We start from the raw sequence: 17,057 nt of genomic DNA on the forward strand, positions 1-17,057 counted from the left end.
TTGTAACCGAGATATCTTTCGGGGAGTACTTTGGAGTAATACAACTTAACTTTTTAAGAGGTCTTTGACAAAATGCTTCATAATAAATGAATCAGCCGTGTGCAATCGATTTGAGTTCTCTCAGCATCAAATGAAAGCTACAGCATCCAAGTAGTATGCTATTAAATTTCATGCCGTTTGGACATTTTGTTTCCGAGATATCTTTCCACGAGTACTAAGGAGTAATGAAATTTACGCTTTTGATAGATTTTTGATAAAATGTATCATAATACATTTCTCAGACGTTTGTCAACAGATTTTTTATGATCATATTTGGTTTCTCAAGGAGCTCTGCATGAAAATGCAATTGCATCAAATACATAAAAGCTACTATCTCTTTGTAATATTTGAGCTTAATAAACAGTAGCAAAAATATCACGGAATGTATGTAGGAAAAGCCTTTTTACCCTTCTTACACCCATAAGAAGGGTATAAATATCGCTCGAAAACCCGACTTTCGATCCGAGGCCCGGAGGGCCGAGTCTCATATACCAATGAACTCAGCTCGACGAACTGAGCAAATGTCTGTATGTGTGTGTGTGTATGTGTGTATGTGTGTGTGTGTGTATGTGCGTTACAAAAAAAAGTCACGCACGTTTCTCAGCCGTCTGTCAACCGATTTGAGTTCTCTTGGAAGCAAATGAAAGCTACTACATCCTAGTAGAACGCTATTGAATTTTTTTTCGATTGGACGTTTGGTTACCGAGATATCTCTCGAAGAGTACTTATGAGTCATAATTCTAAACTTTTTAAGATTTTTGACCAAGTGTATCATAATAAATATTTCGACCGTTTGTCAATCGATTTGGGTTCTCTTGGCACCAAATGAAAGCTACATCACCCTAGTAGATCGCCCAGAAATTTTATTTCGATTGCACATTTGATTACAGAGATATCTTTCGAAGAGTACTTCGGATTTATACAACTAAACCTTTTGAGATTTTTGACCAAAAGTATCATAATAAATATCTTAGCCGTCTGTCAACCGTTTTCGGTTATCCTGGCACCAAATAAAAGCTACAACATTCTAGTAGAGCCCTATACAATTTCATTAGGATTGGACGTTTGGTTACCGAGATATCTTTCAAAGAGTACTTGGGAGTAATACAGGTTAACTCTTTGAGAGATTTTTGGCCAAGGGTACCATAATAAATATGTCAGCCGTCTGTCAACTGTTTTGGGTTCTCTAAGCCCCAAATGAAAGCTACAATATGCTTGTATAAGGCCCTGCAATTTTATTTCGATTCGGCATTTGATTACTGAGATATCTTACGAAGAGTATTTCAATAAATTCTTTTTTTTTATTATATTCACTTGTTATCTTGCATTTGTTTTTGACCAGTCTATTTTTAAATAAATGATGCTGACCTCATACAAAGTGTATACTAGCAGGTTATTGTTTTCAACAAAATTATAAATAACAAATTACAAATACACAGGAATTTTATGGAAACTAACAATATGTTAAATGAAAGCTTTGAAGAACCAGACAGCCAAAATAACTAGCTAATGCCAAAACTGATTAACTTAGTAGATATATCATTTTTGTCGTTTTTACACCATAACCATGAATACCAAGTACTTCGGAGCTAATTTAATTGACTGATTAAGATATATTGTATCTCGCTGATTTTCTTACCCATTTGTTAATCGATTCAAGATCTCTTGGCAGTTGCAAAACGGTGAGTCGAAAAGGAGAGCGTCCAACATAGCTCTGGTCCTCACAAGTTCCAACCTCATGATTCCACGGGTCAAACGATGACAAAGACCGCCAGCTAAGAGTTGTGTGCATAGCTGATAGTGCAGTCGGGGCAGTGCTGTCCTTCTGACTTCAGCTAGATTGAGGAGATACGTCTCAAGCGTCTGTTCACCAAGAAGATGCGGCTCAAACAGCGTCTATTCTGGTCTCCAGCGGCTGAGTATGAAATGCTCCTCCACCGGAAGCTACACCTATTTAAGGTGGCAGCCCTACCACGGTGGATAGGGGACCGTAGGCCAACAACCTACTGTTTCCGAAACCAGAACTGTTTCCGTTACAGAAACCGTCGGACATTGAGAAACGTTTTCTTGAATGCCGAAACGTTCCATCATCTGCGTTTTGTTTCGCCATCTGTCGGTTCTGGTCCAGAATTTGCTGGTTGAAGACTTGAATGTGGGCTTCTCCAGATGTTGCCATCCCGACTCTTGATTCAGTAGCTCTTCCTCCAAAGCATTCGATTCGTTCCTTCTCATCGCCAAATCTTGTACTTCTTTATTCCAGAAAACTCAAAAACTAGAAACAACTCTGACACAGGGGTGGGTTTATGTAATGCCGTTTTTCTTTTTTAACCTGGGTTGGAACTGGATTGGCGAAAAATGTGTAAACAAACAACGTCAAACAAACTTTAGTACAAACGAAACCGAAATCGGGTTGGGGTTGAAACTGTGATCTGATCCAGTTCCAACCCAGGTTGGAACTGGATGATAAAGAAAAACGGCATAACGCGATATTGTTTATCGGTTTCCAAGGGTTGCTATGGGTTGCTAACCAACATTGATATATTTCACATTCAACTGTTGACGGCTTTGATACTCTCCAACAAGTTTGCTCTTGAACTCTACGATTTCAAGATCTACTCTACAAACTGTATACCTAGACCACCTAAACCAGATTTATCGAGATTTTTCCCCTTAATCTCTCTCCAACCAGTATTATCACATCCGGCATGACCCGATCTCTGCCGGGTAATTGACGTAGATCTTTGAATTCGAATCACGCCAAATAATATCGAAAACAACCCAGCAAAAAGCTTATCTTCCGGTGCTTTCCGAACTCTCCCCAGTTCATATCCTTATCAAACACGTCTAACTAGATTGGAACTGTTGCTGCTGCCGCTGCTGCTGATTACGTACGAAAACTTGCGCCAATGTTTGGAGTCTATTTTTGGTAGCAACTAACAACCTAATCAATTTCTTCGGGTATTGAGGCTTGAGGCACTTTTGCCGCAAATAGGAAATGCCTTTCTTCCACATGACTTTGTCCCGATCCAGTTCGATCAGTGATTGTGGTAGTCGTCGAAGCCGCCGTGCATCAACCGACGATGTCGACGGGACACGGATGGGTCGATAACCATCACCATCATCGATTTACGTATGTTCCGAACATTCACCGCACCGCGTTTTGCCAGGGTGATATCGATACTAATCAACGCGCGCGGGGTCCCATAAAGGTGCTGACGCGTTCTTTCTTATTTCATTATAAAATGGCAAAGTTTCAGCACGCGGGTATAAGAGTTTCTGACGTCAATCGCACCCCTCGGGATGCGGGGAACCGATGCAATCTTCGCAGTCAGTGGACTTTGAAGTAGGTAGCTTACAACTAGGAAGGTACCTATAGATAAAACCGAATGTGTATCATCCTTTCTGGGCGCAAAAGAAACGATTGCTTAGTCACGACGTGATTAAGTCCTCCTAGGGCTTATCGTGGGCTGAATCGGCCACTCCAAGCCCAGCTGACTGAGCGTTTCCATTGAAGGAAAGTTCCTCAAGAGGTGTCCATAGAACCGAAACCGAAACAGCGAAGTAAGCGTTGACGCCCAACCAGCAGCCATGGGACACACGGGTTACTACGATTGTGTAAATTCGTTCCAAGGTTTGCGTTCCATACCTTGCGTCAATCCGCTCTAATTAGGGTTTGTAAAGTTTCGAGTGAGTGTCACTAAAAATAAAGCAAAATTGATAAGATAGCAATCGCCGCGTGGCGTGAGGTTCATTTCTTTGGCGTAGGCTTCGAGCGACGAACCGGTTCGTTTAGGGTTTGTTTTGGCTGGCTGGAGGTTGGCACAAGGTCAGGCATATGACCCATATCGAATTGATAAGAAAATTGTGATACACACTGGGAGGAAGTGGATCATAAGCATCTTTTGATCAAACGAATCCCACGTTTATGCCAGAATTCCGAAGTATCAAATATCGAAACCGAATCTCATAATTGCCTGTGTTTGAACTACCCCATCTCTCAGGATGCTTCGGTTGTATTCAGTGGCAGTCGGTGGAAGCGACGACGATGGCGTACCACCAAACAACTGACGTCAATCAGATCGCCAAAATTGGCCAGATATCTTCTGTGACTGCTGGTTCACTACGAAAATGATATCGCACCACTAGGTGTAATTTCAGCAAGAGCGGGATAGACTTTTTGTTTACTATGGGATTGTGGGACTATCCTCTGCGACAACGCCTACTGCCACCAGGTATTGTGCGTTTCATGAAAAACAGAATTATGGCGACTATGTTCCCATGATGATCGAAAATCCATCACAGTTAAAATACAACGCGCAGTCGCAGGAGTCATTCCATCACCCGATCATGCATGACGCCCTGAGAGAAAGAAGACAGCTCAGCAGGGGTCCAAGTCGGCCATTATGGCAGCCATATTTGTGTTCTCTGAAGTTTCTCCTTAAGGGAATTCCGTCTAGGAATTCATCCAGGAGTTCCCTTTGGCGATTTCTCCATAGTTTCTGTTGATATGAACGAGTTCCTTCAAGAAATTCCTTCTGGAGTTCCTTCCTCCGAATACCTCCAGGAATTCCTTCTCGGGATTTCTCCAGTAGCTCTTTCTGGGAATTCCTTCCGGAGCTTTTCAAGGGATTCCTCCAAGATTTTTGTATTAGAATTCCATCTGGTGATTTTAATGGAAGTTTTGTCAGATATATTTTCCAGGAGTTCCATCTAGGGATTCCTCCAGCAGTTACCTCTGGAGATTCCTCCGAGAATTCCCTCTAGTTCCTCCAGCAGCCCCTTCCCAGACAACCAGGAGTCGCATAAGGAACTACGTTGTACATCGTATAAAGTACTATTTTAAGTCACTATCGCATATATGTACGGCTACCTGACAAATTTCATCGCATATGCTGTTATTTTTTGAACTTATTACGATGTATCAGGTAAAGGCATATAAGAATACAAATAAACTTTTATAAGGTATGAGGACATCGTAGTAGATGATATTCTGATGTTTTATTGCGATGAACTTGACTTACTCGCAAAAGCGTGAGAGCGAAATCGCAAAGTGTCAAATTAATTCGCCTAATTACATACTGCGATGATTATACGACTTTGTTTGGTACTTTTCTTGTTGTGTCAGTTTACCTCGCATTGGTGTATGGATAAAATTGCATAAAAATACAAACAAACTCGTTGAAGTGTGCATACAAACTCGCATAAGCTAGAAGCGTTTATGTTGGCATTACGCGATTTGATATGTGATAACAATTAACCCTTCAGCGCGCGCGCTGTTGTAAAAAGTACAACCCCACCAAAAAACCTCGCTCGTTGTATACAACGTGCGCGCGGTGCAGATTCGGTTGCTTGATGGCGCGCGTCCTGGAAGGTTAAAGAGTTTCTGTTGCACTGTGGATGCAGTGCCAAAAAGCTACAAGAAAGTGAACAGCCATAATTATGGTTGCAAAGTCATCATTAATTTGATTTTTTGGCTTGATAATCAACAAGGGGTGGTGCTAGCCTGAGAAGTGCAGTGAAAACTGTGCGGGAAATCATTTTTAGCCTGCCAAACACGCGCAGCGCAAGTGAACCAAGTGCATTCCAAAAAACACTGAGATGAGTTAGAATATCATGATAATTAATCAGCTAGTTTCATAAGTAGCGTTTGGTGTTGTGTGTGAAGTGTGGCTCGACAATCCAGAGGTCATTAGTTCGATATCGAGTTAACAGAATTGTTTTTTTTTATTGAATATTATTAAATCGCATAAGGTGCTAAATTGCATCGCAATAGTGCACGCGATGCATCGCATGAGATATCGCTTCAAGTCATATAGCGTTATTATTGTTCCGTCAATGCACGTATAGCGCCTCCACTTTTGTACGCATAAGGCACTTTTGCTGCATCTTATGCGATGTAACTTTAACGCATTAAAGTACGTATAACATGAACATAAGCTTCGTTATACGTGCAAATTGGTTGTCTGGGTTCTCTTCTGTTCCACCAGGAGTTCAATAGAACTCCCTTCAGGGAATTGCTTCAAGAGTTCATTTTAGGGATTTCTCCAGGAATTTCCTCTCCAGGAGTCTTCTAGGAGTTCCCTCTGGGGGTTTCACCAGAAGTTTCAATCTTGGAATTATTCCAGGAGTTTTTTCCTGGGAATTCTTCTTAAGAATTTCTTCAGAATTCTGGAATTATTCCTCCACGGATTCCTGCAAAAGTAACTTCAGAGATTTCTGCAGGACTGCCTCCAGGGATTTCTCCAGCAGTCCCTCCAGAGATTTCTTCGGGAATTTGTCCAGGGATTCCTCTGGATATAAGAGTTGAAAAAGCTGTTGTAGAACATATGTACAACAAGGGTGGGAAATCCCACAGGGATTCCTCCAGGGATTCTTCTATGAATTCCTTCAGAGATTCCTGCAAGAATTTCGCCAGAGATTCCTCCAGAAATTCATCCAGGAATTTCTCCAAGAATTTCTCCGAAAGCTCCTTCAGGGATTTCTCCAGCAACTCTTCCAGGGATTCCACCACAGATAACACCAGGAATTCCTCCTGAGTACCACCAAGGAGTTTCTCCAGGGATTCCTCCAGGACTACCTCTAGAGATTTTTTCAGGAATTCCCCTGGGAATTACTCCAATAATTCCTCTAGGAATTCCTCCAGGGATTATTTCAGAGATTCCTCCAAAATTTCCTTCAGAATTTCTCCAGGAATTCTTCTAGGGATTCCACCAGATATTTCACCAAGAAATCCTTAAGGAATTCCTCCGGAAGTTGATGATTTTGTGGCTATATCGGTCTCTTTCTACTCATAGTATAAGGGAGTAGAGATCAAAGTGGATAATGAAATGATAGATATGATAGAATTCGCTAGGTAGCGAACAAGTGTGAAATTTTTTATAGAAGGTGAAATTAGGCAAGTAGGCCATGTATTGAACGAATACATCGAATGCGTGAAACTTCTGCCGTGCGACCTGTGCTTTTAAACAGATCGGCTTGGTTGGTAGTTTTCATACCACCTTACCAAGACTGGCTCCTCCGGAAGTTCTTGCAGGAATTGTTCTAGGAATTCCTTCCGGGATTCCTCCAGGAATTCCTTCTAAAATGATTCCTACAAGAATTCCTCCACGGATTCTTCCTGGAATTCTACCAAGGATTCCTCCAGGGATTCCTCGAGGAATTGCTCCAGGGATTCCTCCAGAAATTCCTCCAGGGATTCCTCCAGGAATTCTTGTAGGGATTCCACCAGAAATTCTTTCAGGGATTCCTCGAGGAATATCTCCAGGGATTCCTCGAGGAATTTCTCCAGGGATGAATCCAGGAATTTCTCCAGGGATTCCTCCAGGAATTTCTCCAGGGATTCCTCCAGGATTTTCTCCAGGGATTCCTCCAAGAATTTCTCCAGTTCCATCCAGAAATTCCTACAGCAATTCTTCCAGGGATTCCACCAAAGATTCCACCAGGAATTCCTCCTAAGTTCCATCCAGAAATTTCTCCAGGGATTAATCCAGGGATTTCTCCAGGGATTCTTCCAGGAATGTCTCCAGGAATTTCTCCAGGGATTCCAAAAGGAATTTCTCCAGGGATTCCTCTAGGAATTTCTCCAGAGATTACACCAGGATTTTCTCCAAATATTCTTCCAGGAATTTCTCCAGAGATTCCACCAGGAATTTCTCCAGGGATTCCTCCAGGAATTTCTCCAGGGATAAATCCAGGAATTTCTCCCGCAAATCCTCCAGGAATATGTCCAGTAGTTCTTCCAGGAATTTCTCCGAGGATTCCTCCAGGAATTTTTCCAGGGATTCCTCCAGGAATTTCTGCAAGGATTTCTCCAGGAATTCCTCCAGGGATTCCTCCAGGGATTCCTCGAGGAATTCCTCCAGGGATTCCTCGAGGAATTCCTCCAGGGAGAAATTCCTGGAGGAATCCCTGGAGAAATTCCGAAAGAAATTCTTGGAAGAATCTCTGGAGAAATTCCTGGAGGAATCCTTGGAGAAACTTCTAGAGGAATCCCTGGAGAAATCCTGGGGCAATCCATGGAGAAATTTCTGGAATAATCCCTGGAGAAATTCCTGGAGGAATCCCTGGAGAAATTCCTGGTGGAATCCCTGGAGAAATTCCTGGAACAATCCCTGGAGAAATTCCTGGAGAAATCCCTGGAGACATTCCTGGAAGAATCCCTGGAGAAATCCCTGGATTAATCCCTGTAGGAATTCCTAGAGGAATTTTTGGAGTAATTCCCAGAGGAATTCCTGTTAAAATCCCTGGAGGCAGTCCTAGAGGAATCCCTGGAGAAATTTCTGAATGGAACTTAGGAGGAATTCCTTGTGGAATCTTTGGTGGAATCCCTAGAAGAATTGCTGGAGGAATCTCAGGAAAAATCCCTGGTGGAGTTCCTGGAGGAATCCCTGGTTTAGATCCTGGAGAAATCCCTGGTGGAGTAACTGGAGGAATCCGTGGTGGAGTTCCTGGAGGCATCCCTGGTGGAGATCCTGGAGGAATTCCTGGTAGAGTTCCTTGAGGAATCTCTGGTGGAGTTCCTGAAGGAATCCCTGGTGAAGTTCCTGGAGGAATCCCTGGAGGAGTTCCTGAAGGAATCCGTGGTGGAGTTCCTGAAGGAATCCATGGTGGAGTTCCTGGAGGAATCCCTGGTGAAGTTCCTGGAGGAATCCCTGGAGGAGTTCCTGAAGGAATCCCTGGAATTTCTCCAGGGATTCTTCCAGAAACTTCTCCAGGGATTCTTAAAGGAATTCAACCAGGGATTCCTCCATGAATTTTTCCACGGATTTCTCCAGAATTTCCTCCTGGGATTCCTACAGGAATTCCTCCAAGGATTCCTACAGGAATTCCTCCAGGGATTCCTCCAGGGATTCCTCCAGGAACTCCTCCAGGGATTCCTCTAGGAACTCCTCCAGGGATTTTTCCAAGAACTCCTCCAGGGATTTCTCCAGGAACTCCTCCTGGGATTCCTCCAGGAACTCCTCCATGGATTTCTCCAGCAACTCCTCCAGGGATTCCTCAAGGAACTCCACCAGGGATTCCTTCAGGAACTCCACCAGGGATTCCTCCAGGAACTCCACCAGGGATTCCTCCAGGAACTCCACCAGGGATTCCTCCAGGAACTCCACCAGGGATTCCTCCAGGAACTCCACCAGGGATTCCTCCAGGAACTCCACCAGGGATTCCTCCAGGAACTCCACCAGGGATTCCTCCAGGAACTCCACCAGGGATTCCTCCAGAAATTCCTCCGGGGATTCCTTCAGGAATTCCTCCGGGGATTCCTCCAGGAATTCCTCCGGGGATTCCTCCAGGAATTCCTCCGGGGATTCCTCCAGGAATTCCTCCGGGGATTCCTCCAGGAATTCCTCCGGGGATTCCTCCAGGAATTCCTCCGGGGATTCCTCCAGGAATTCCTCCGGGGATTCCTCCAGGAATTCCTCCGGGGATTCCTCCAGGAATTCCTCCGGGGATTCCTCCAGGAATTCCTCCGGGGATTCCTCCAGGAATTCCTCCGGGGATTCCTCCAGGAATTCCTCCGGGGATTCCTCCAGGAATTCCTCCGGGGATTCCTCCAGGAATTCCTCCGGGGATTCCTCCAGGAATTCCTCCGGGGATTCCTCCAGGAATTCCTCCGGGGATTCCTCCAGGAATTCCTCCGAGGATTCCTCCAGGAATTCCTCCGGGGATTCCTCCAGGAATTCCTCCGGGGATTCCTCCAGGAATTCCTCCGGGGATTCCTCCAGGAATTCCTCCGGGGATTCCTCCAGGAATTCCTCCGGGGATTCCTCCAGGAATTCCTCCGGGGATTCCTCCAGGAATTCCTCCGGGGATTCCTCCAGGAATTCCTCCGGGGATTCCTCCAGGAATTCCTCCGGGGATTCCTCCAGGAATTCCTCCGGGGATTCCTCCAGGAATTCCTCCGGGGATTCCTCCAGGAATTCCTCCGGGGATTCCTCCAGGAATTCCTCCGGGGATTCCTCCAGGAATTCCTCCGGGGATTCCTCCAGGAATTCCTCCGGGGATTCCTCCAGGAATTCCTCCGGGGATTCCTCCAGGAATTCCTCCGGGGATTCCTCCAGGAATTCCTCCGGGGATTCCTCCAGGAATTCCTCCGGGGATTCCTCCAGGAATTCCTCCGGGGATTCCTCCAGGAATTCCTCCGGGGATTCCTCCAGGAATTCCTCCGGGGATTCCTCCAGGAATTCCTCCGGGGATTCCTCCAGGAATTCCTCCGGGGATTCCTCCAGGAATTCCTCCGGGGATTCCTCCAGAAATTCCTCCGGGGATTCCTCCAGGAATTCCTCCGGGGATTCCTCCAGGAATTCCTCCGGGGATTCCTCCAGGAATTCCTCCGGGGATTCCTCCAGGAATTCCTCCGGGGATTCCTCCAGGAATTCCTCCGGGGATTCCTCCAGGAATTCCTCCGAGGATTCCTCCAGAAATTCCTCCGGGGATTCCTCCAGGAATTCCTCCGGGGATTCCTCCAGGAATTCCTCCGGGGATTCCTCCAGGAATTCCTCCGGGGATTCCTCCAGGAATTCCTCCGGGGATTCCTCCAGGAATTCCTCCGGGGATTGCTCCAGGAATTCCTCCGGGGATTCCTCCAGGAATTCCTCCGGGGATTCCTCCAGGAATTCCTCCGGGGATTCCTCCAGGAATTCCTCCGGGGATTCCTCCAGGAATTCCTCCGGGGATTCCTCCAGGAATTCCTCCGGGGATTCCTCCAGGAATTCCTCCGGGGATTCCTCCAGGAATTCCTCCGGGGATTCCTCCAGGAATTCCTCCGGGGATTCCTCCAGGAATTCCTCCGGGGATTCCTCCAGGAATTCCTCTGGGGATTCCTCCAGGAATTCCTCCGGGGATTCCTCCAGGAATTCCTCTGGGGATTCCTCCAGGAATTCCTCCGGGGATTCCTCCAGGAATTCCTCCGGGGATTCCTCCAGGAATTCCTCCGGGGATTCCTCCAGGAATTCCTCCGGGGATTCCTCCAGGAATTTCTCCGGGGATTCGTCCAGGAATTTCTCCGGGGATTCTTCCAGGAATTTCTCCGGGGATTCTTCCAGGAATTCCTCCGGGGATTCTTCCAGGAATTCCTCCGGGGATTCCTCTAGGAATTCCTCCGGGGATTCCTCTAGGAATTCCTCCGGGGATTCCTCTAGGAATTCCTCCGGGGATTCCTCCAGGAATTCCTCCGGGGATTCCTCCAGGAATTCCTCCGGGGATTCCTCCAGGAATTCCTCCGGGGATTCCTCCAGGAATTCCTCCGGGGATTCCTCCAGGAATTCCTCCGGGGATTCCTCCAGGAATTCCTCCGGGGATTCCTCCAGGAATTCCTCCGGGGATTCCTCCAGGAATTCCTCCGGGGATTCCTCCAGGAATTCCTCCGGGGATTCCTCCAGGAATTCCTCCGGGGATTCCTCCAGGAATTCCTCCGGGGATTCCTCCAGGAATTCCTCCGGGGATTCCTCCAGGAATTCCTCCGGGGATTCCTCCAGGAATTCCTCCGGGGATTCCTCCAGGAATTCCTCCGGGGATTCCTCCAGGAATTCCTCCGGGGATTCCTCCAGGAATTCCTCCGGGGATTCCTCCAGGAATTCCTCCGGGGATTCCACCAGGAATTCCTCCGAGGATTCCTCCAGGAATTCCTCCGAGGATTCCTCCTGGAATTCCTCCGGGGATTCCTCCTGAAATTCCTCCGGGGATTCCTCCAGGAATTGCTCCGAGGATTCCTCCAGGAATTCCTCCGGGGATTCCTCCAGGAATTCCTCCGGGGATTCCTCCAGGAATTCCTCCAGGAATTCCTCCGGGGATTCCTCCATGAATTTAACAGAGATTCCTTTTGGAATTCCTCCATTTATTCCTCCGGGGATTCCTCCTGGAATTCCTCCGGGGATTCCTCCTGGAATTCCTCCGGGGATTCCTCCTGGAATTCCTCCTAGGATTCCTCCTGGAATTCCTCCGGGGATTCCTCCTGGAATTCCTCCGGGGATTCCTCCTGGAATTCCTCCGGGGATTCCTCCAGGAATTGCTCCGGGGATTCCTCCAGGAATTCCTCCGGGGATCCCTCCAGGAATTCCTCCGGGGATTCCTCCAGGAATTCCTCCGGGGATTCCTCCAGGAATTCCTCCGGGGATTCCTCCATGAATTTAACAGAGATTCCTTTTGGAATTCCTCCATTTATTCTTCCAGGAATTCTTCCAGTAAAGCCACCAGGAATTTCTTCAGGAATTCCTCCAGGAATCCCTCGACATCACAACATCACAATTATTCGTAGCTGTCCAAAATTCTTTATCCCTGATGAAGATCCAAATTGGGATCGAAACGTTGGAACCAGGAAAATAAATTTGTAGGCCAATTTATAAAGACTGCAAGCCAGACCAAAGTATGTCCAAAGTAATCTTCACAGTCAAAAATCGCAAGAAGTTCCTCATTATATTTTGCAAATACATATTCTAACTAAGCTCACTCATACCGCTCCAGAGTGAGTAAATTCACTTTCATGTGAAGCAAAGCGTCGAAACGTCATTCGCTTAACCTTCTTCGTCATTAGCTAGCACTCACCACGCTGACGTAGTCAACGTTCAGCATTTCTATCCGGGTCATAACACCCCAATGCACGACTAAGGCTAATGAATCCACATCAATTTTAACGCTTGTTTAAACATTTGTTGTTGTTGTGCGCCAGATTTGGTCTCGTTCGGCATTCAATCCTTAAAACTGTAACGGTGTAAATAATAAGAACACTACGAAATAAAGGAATGAGTAAAATAACGAGTCACCTCATACCCGATTTTTTCGGCGAAGAGATTGGCGAATCAAGAATCACGAGTGAAACAACTCAACTATGAGATTTGCAAGATGAGGACCAAGGACTCAAAGAGTGACATTGACATTCTCAGCTACGTCACTCTCATCGATTTTCACGAATTTTCCTTTTATTAAACTGAGTGGTTGGTACGAGATGTCTCACTTAATAATTGTTGTTTTTGAAGAATCAACAACGTTGCACAGTAGACCTGGTCGCATTAATGCTTGTAATGCATCTCCGATGTACTGCAAGCATTAATAATGACAAGAAACATGATAGAAATAGTCGATTCTATTATTTTCCAAAATTCTTTCAATGGATGGCTGTGTATGTGCAGACTAGACTAGACTAGACACCTCAAATAAAAAAATATATATATTTCAGGAATTTCTTCAGCAATGTGATTAGTTCAGATATTTCACTCGTTATTCCTGCGAAATGTCTTCACAGGTTATTTAAGAAAATCTTAAATAGATTACTTCAGAAATTATACCATGAATTTCTTCAAAAATTACTCTAGCGGTCTCTCTAAAATTCTTTGGAAGATTCCTCTAGAAAAATATCGTAGAATTCATTTTAAAACCATGCATCTTACATCTTTCTACAGAAATTTCTCAAACGATTCTTTCACCCACCCAACCCAAATCGCATATAATATCGAATAGGATGCCAAAATGGAGGCAGTATGCGTACACTTTACAAGCGGTTAAAAGGAAATATGTACGTGTATGGCTTCCTCTTTAGCATCCTATTAAACATAATACGACTTCGTGTTAGCGGAGCATAAAATCCTTCCAGTGAATTTTTGAGAAATTCTGGCAGGAACGCCTTCGGATATTTGTCTGCGAAATCCTTCTGGAATTCTTCTATTGATTCCTATGCAAAATTCTTATCTTTCCAGAGCTTGACCCTGGAAATTAATTTGGGAACTTTTTTCTTGTAAAATCTATCCTGGATTCCTTCCGGTACTGATCCATGGATTCCTTTGGAAAATCTTCCAGAAATTCTTTTTGGAAATCTTCCATGGATTTTTTTAAAGTTTATTAGAACATTCTTTAGAGTTTCCTTCGAAATTTTTGTTTGAGGATCCTTAAGAAATTTCTCCAAAAACTCCTCTAGAAAAGCTTTCGTGGGTTTCCTCAAAAATTGCGTCACAGGTTTTTTAATGATTTCTCCAAGAACTTCCCTATTAACTTTGTTTTTTTCTAGGAATTCCACCAAGGGCTTACCAAGAAGCTTCTGAGAATGGTCTGCATGTATCCATAGAGAAATTTCTTGAAAAATGTTAACGAATAGATTCTGGAGTTGCTTCTGCAAGGGTTGGTCCATCCATCAATCCATGAATCAGTATCGGAAGGAATCCAGGAAAGATTTTATAAGAAAAAAAAAGTCCCCACATTAATTTCCAAAGTCAATATCTGGAAAACTTTTTGGAAATTTCAAAGGAAACTAATATTTCTGTTTTAAATTCAGAGAGATTATTTTAAATAGGTTCTCGGGCATCAAAAATCACGAGAATTTGGATTTCGACCCAGTTTGGCATGCGGATTTAGAATATGAGCACGGATATGGATTTGATATGAGCTTATCTCAACACCGTTAAATACGCCAATTGAGAGAATTTTTGGAAAAACAACTGTAAGAATCCCTGGAGGAGGGTCTAAATGGAGAAGCACGTGGGATCAATAGAGAACCCTCTGGAGGATCTGCCAGAAGCATCTTTCAGGAATTTTCTAGAGGTATTTTCGAATAAATGCCAGAGAGTAAAAATATAAGAAAAATCTCTGGAGAAAACCAAGCAATATTTTTTAAAAAATTTCAAGAAAAATTTCTGTTCCTTGAGGAAAATCTGAAAGAATCTCTGAATCTTTGCGAAAAAGATTTCCTAGAATTGCAGTTTTTTTAAGAAACGTTTAGAGAAATTCGAGGAGAAACCCTTCAGAAATTCCTAGAAAAATTTCTTGGGAAATTTCTAGACAAATTTTCGGAGAAATCCTAAAAAAATGTTCTGGAAAAAAATCTGAGAATATCTGAGAATTTCTGGTGGAATCCCTTAGGAAATATTTGAAGAAATGAACGAAGGAACACAAGCAAGAACTGACTTTTCAAACCCTCTATGCAGAATACACTCTTCGAATGAGTGTAATCAGTTTTGTACTCTTTAATTCCGCCCTAATTGTTTATACTTAGACAGATACGCGTATTTCGACTACCACTTGTAATCTTCCTCAGTGTCAGTTATCCACTGTTGCAAGGTTGTTGTCTGGCATTTTTGCAACATGCCCTGCCCACCGTATCCTTCCGGCTTTGGCCACCTTCTGGATGCTGGGTTCCCCGTAAAGTGGAAATGCCTCCAGAAATTTCTCCATGAATTTCTCAAGCAATTCCTCTAGGAATTCCAGCTGGAATTCCTCCAGGAGTTCTTCCGGGGATTTCATTAGGAATCTCTTTAGGGATTCCTCCAGGAATCTCTCCAGGGCTTCCTGCAGAAGTTCCTCAATGAACTCCTCCAGGGATGCATTCAGCAACTCCACCAAGATTCCTCCAGGAATTCATTCTAAAATTCTTCCAGAGATTCCTCCAGAAACTCCTCCAGGGATTTCTCCAGTGATTTTTCCAGGAATTTCTCCAGGGATTTTTCTAGAAACTCCTCCATGAATCCCTCCAGGAATTTCTCCAGGGATTTTTCCTGATATTTCACCAAAACTTTCTCCAGGAATTCCTCCAGGAGTTACTCCAGGGATTTCTCCAAAGTTCCTTCAGGAATTCCTCCAGGAATTCCTTCAGAGATTCCCCCATAAATTTGTTCAGGGAGAATTCCTCCAGGGATTTCTCCAGGAAGTCCACCAGATATTTGTTCAGGAATCGTTCTAGGAAATCCATTAAAAATACGCTTATTCAAGGTCGTTCGCAATGCTGTTTTATTTTGTATGACGAATTTTAAAAATTTTAAAAATCGCCATACAAAATAAAACAGCATTGCGAACGGTCTTAGGAATATCAAAAGTTTTTTTTTTCAACTTTTATCTAGGAACTCCAACAATACTTTCCCGAGCAGCTTTTCCTGGTATTCCAGAATGTTCTTAATAAACTCTTCTTTAAATTTTTGAAAAACCTTCCTGCGATTTCTTCAGATATTGCTCCAGAGATTTTTTTTTTCAAATGCAATTCTACTGAAAATTCTGCAGAAGTTCCTTCAGGGGTTCCTTCAAGGATTCTCTTTAGGATTCCTTTGAGGAGATATTTTATCGTTTTACGAGTTTCAGCAAGGAATTTCTCCAAAAGCTCGTCCAGGGAATTTTTCAGAAATTCCTCTAAAAATTTATTCAAAATTTCCTGATTCCTACAGAAATTTCTGTTTTCATTAGAAATTGATCCTGTGGTCTCGTCAGAAATATTTTCTGGGGGATGTCTTTGTTGCATAAAAAATACAACAGCGAGGGTACTGATAAAAGCCAAGAAGAAATCCATCAATAAATTTCTAAGGGATCCCTAGAGGACTTTCTGAAGGAATCCTTGGAAGAACTCTTGGAAATACCTCTAAAGAAATTCTCGTAAAAATTTCCTGTACAATTTTCGAAGAAATATGTACACAAAAAATCTTAAACTACATATTACCAAAAAATTCTGAAAGAAATCCTGCAGAAACAAAAAAAAAATACTATCGAGAATCGCGGAAAAATTTTTTTTTTTTGAAAAGTCTTTGTAATACTATTTGAAAGAACTAAAGAATCTGCATATCTTTTGAAAAAATCCATGAAAAATGTTAACGAATAGATTTTGGAGTTACATCTGAAGGAATAGATGAGAGAATTTTTTGAAAAAAAAAAAAACAATCTGAAAGAATCCCTAAATTAATCCACAGCTGGAGAAATGCCTGGAACTAATAGCTGAACCTCTGAAGGATCTTCCAGAAGAATCTCTCAAGAATTTTCTTGAGGAGTTTCCAAATAAATGTCCGAGAAAATTCCTGAGTAAAAGAGTAAGTGAAATCTCTGGAGAAAATCAAGCATTATTTTTATAAAAAATTTCAAGAAAAAATTCTGAACTTCTGAAGGAAACTCCTTGAGGAAATTCTGAAAGAATCACCGAATCTTTATGCAAAAAAGATCTCTTAGAATTGCATCTATGGAAGAAACGGTTAGAGGAATTCATGGAGAAGCCCTTGCAGAAATTACTAGAAAAATTTCTTGGGAAATTCCGGAGAATTCCCAAAAGAATGTTCTGGAAA

At 43.6% G+C, this 17,057-nt stretch overlaps 1 protein-coding gene across 3 annotated transcripts in view; it reads right to left on the bottom strand.

Annotated features, from left to right (window-relative positions):
- LOC109426084 (uncharacterized) overlaps positions 1-17,057 on the bottom strand; it is a 645,679-nt gene that overhangs the window by 293,913 nt on the left and 334,709 nt on the right. The gene's annotated exons all lie outside the window — the stretch shown is intronic.

The sequence above is a fragment of the Aedes albopictus genome, chromosome 3 (assembly GCF_035046485.1).
Source record: "Aedes albopictus strain Foshan chromosome 3, AalbF5, whole genome shotgun sequence".
NCBI lineage: Eukaryota > Metazoa > Arthropoda > Insecta > Diptera > Culicidae > Aedes > Aedes albopictus.